The sequence below is a fragment of the Miscanthus floridulus genome, chromosome 7 (assembly GCF_019320115.1).
Source record: "Miscanthus floridulus cultivar M001 chromosome 7, ASM1932011v1, whole genome shotgun sequence".
Lineage (NCBI taxonomy): Eukaryota > Viridiplantae > Streptophyta > Magnoliopsida > Poales > Poaceae > Miscanthus > Miscanthus floridulus.
The window spans coordinates 99,947,431-99,950,538 of record NC_089586.1 but is presented as its reverse complement, the minus strand read 5'-3'; positions in this window follow the sequence as shown (position 1 = coordinate 99,950,538).

The following is a 3,108-nucleotide window of genomic DNA, read 5'->3' as shown; positions in this document are numbered from 1 at the left end:
TCTTCAATCTAATTTTGTTTCTACCACCTTCTAAATCTTCCTATTGATTGACTTGATATATGTTGTCATCTTAGCCTTCCAATAGGGATAATTTGTGCCATCAAATTGGGGTGGCTTCTTGGTGTTGTTGATTTGAGCCATTTTTACACCGAAGGTTGTTAAGCCTCAAAACATGGTGACCTCGGCTCTAATACCACTTGAAAGGTCCTAATGGCTAGAGGGGGGTGAATAGCCTAATAAAATTTCTACAACAACACTTAACAAAATGGTTAGACTATTATGAGGCGAAGCAAGTGTTGTGCTAGCCTACTCAAAATGCAAGCCACCTACCACAATTCTAGTTTAGATAGGGTCTATTCACACAATAGCTATGACACTACCCTATGTTAGTGTGCTCTCAAAGTCTAACTAAAGAGCCACACTAACCAAGCAAGCAAGCTCTCACAACTAGCTACATTAAAGAGCTTGTCAACTAGTTTGTGGTAAAGTAATGAGAGTGATCAAGAGGGTTATACCGCCGTGTAGATGAAGAACCAATCAATCACAAAGATGAATAACAATGAAGACCAATGACCTTGGAATCAATGATGAACACAATGATTTTTTACTGAGGTTCACTTGCTTGCCGGCAAGCTAGTCCTCGTTGTGGCAATTCACTCACTTGGAGGTTCACGCGCTAATTGGCATCACATGCCAAACCCTCAATAGGTTGCCGCACAACCAACACAAGATGAGGATCACACAAGCCACGAGCAATCCACTAGAGTACCTTTTGGCTCTCCATTGGGGAAAGGTCAAGAACCCCTCACAATCACCACGATCGGAGCCAGAGATAATCACCACCCTCCGCTCAACGATCCTCGCTGCTCCAAGCCGTCTAGGTGGTGGCAACCACCAAGAGTAACAAGTGAAATCCGCAACAAAACATGAACACCAAGTGTCTCTAGATACAATCACTCAAGCAATGCACTTGGATTCACTCCCAATCTCACTATAATGATGAATCAATGATGGAGATAAGTGGGAGGACTTTGGCTAAGCTCACAAGGTTGCTATGTCAATGAAAATGGCCAAAGATCTGAGCCATAGCCAGCCATGGGGCTTAAATAGAAGCCCCCACAAAATAGAGCCATTGTACCCATTCACTGGGCACACTATGCTCTGACCGAACGCTCCGGTCATACTGACCGAACCCTAGACTCAGCATCCGGTCCACTAATTTTTGCCATGTGTTACTCTGAGTTAAAACTGAATCATCAGATCACAATGGCTAAGTGCTGACCGGACGCTCTGGCAAAACTGATCGGACCCTAGAGCCTCAGCATCCGGTCGAGTACAATAAGGGTCCAAATCCATTTTTCCTCGATCGGACACGTCTGGTCCACCTCGACTGGACATAGCCCAGCATCCGGTGGAGTACCCTAGCCACTATACCGCCAGGTCAGCGTGACCAGACGTAGGCAGTCAGCGTCCGGTGCATTCAGATCCAACGTCCGGTCACTTGACCAACGCTGGCATCTCCTCTGTCTTCTTCACCCTTGCTCAAATGTGCTAACCACCAAGTGTATCACCTTGTGCACATATGTTAGCATATTTTCACAAATATTTTCAAGGGTGTTAGCACTCCACTAGATCCTAAATGCATGTGCAATGAATTACAGCATCTAGTGGCACTTTGATAACCGCATTTTGATACGAGTTTCACCCCTCTTAATAGTATGGCTATCATACCTAAATGTGATCACACTCTCTAAGTGTCTTGATCACCAAAACAAAATAGCTCCTACAAATTATACCTTTGCCTTGAGCTTTTTGTTTTTCTCTTTCTCCTTTTCAAGTTTAAGCCCTTGATCATCACCATGCCATCACCATTGTCATGTTATGATCTTCATTAGCTTCTCCACTTGAAGTGTGCTACCTATCTCATGATCACTTGATAAACTAGGTTAGCACTTAGGGTTTCTTCAATTCACCAAAACCAAACTAGAGCTTTCATCCAGTCAGTTCAACCCGCACACCAGTGTTTAAGTGTTGACCGGACGCTGGTAGGGTCCTATCACCACTGACCGGACATGTCCGGTCGCATATTTCCTTCTCTGGAACCTTACTGGAGTCGACCGGACGCTGCCTCTCAGCATTCGGTCGCTTGACCACTCTAGCATCTGGTCGCACCGAACGCAATCTCCTTGATCAAATGTACTGACTGAACCCTACGGCCAACGTCTGGTCGCACCGGAGCCAGCGTCCAGTCAGCATTTGACCCTCCATTCACTTCCAACTCCCGAACGTATGTGAATGAAGTTTGCTCCATAGGATCATAGGGCTATTGTGGAGCTACCTAGTGCTAGTTTTAACAAGTGTGCACCACACCTAACTCACTAGACTCATCTAGGTCAAGCTACCCATCCATACCCCCCTTAATAGTACGACCAAAGGAAAAACAAAGTCCTAAACTACTCTAAGTGTCGCTCAACTCCAATCGACACTTAGAACTAGTCATCCTTAACCTTGTCGTCCATCCTTTGAAAACCGAAATGATTTCCATCGTAGGGGCATGACCACCTTGATTGCCCAATTGATCTCCATTACCATGACCTAACTTAATTGCCTCTGCAAAACACACGTTAGTCATAGTAATCTTGTATTGTCATTAATCACCAAAACCCAACAGGGGGCCTAGTTGCTTTCAAAGGCATCTAAAAGGAAGTAGCTTCACTTAGACATTCATCTAGTGTATTGTCTTCTTTGATTAGACCCCTCCTTTCCGTAGCTTCACGAAACGAAGGCAGTAGCACACCATCAACCATCCTAAGGTGTTCATATGAGGTAGCACCAACAACATTGTTTAAGAGAACATGAAAAAAGTAGCATTCTCCCTCGGCAGGATGGGCCGAGATGACTCTACCAACTTGGAAAATGGAGTTTTTTCTTTTCTGCTAGAATTTACCATCAGACTGCTAGGTAAAATGCTCCGGGAAGTCCCAATACAAGATTCAGCGGGCTTCCTCATGCATCCTGGTTGCCTCAAAGTATGCTGTCAGCATTGACTCTTCTATTCCTGGCCTATTAACGATCTGTTCAACCTTGTCCCATTTATGAAATGCCACC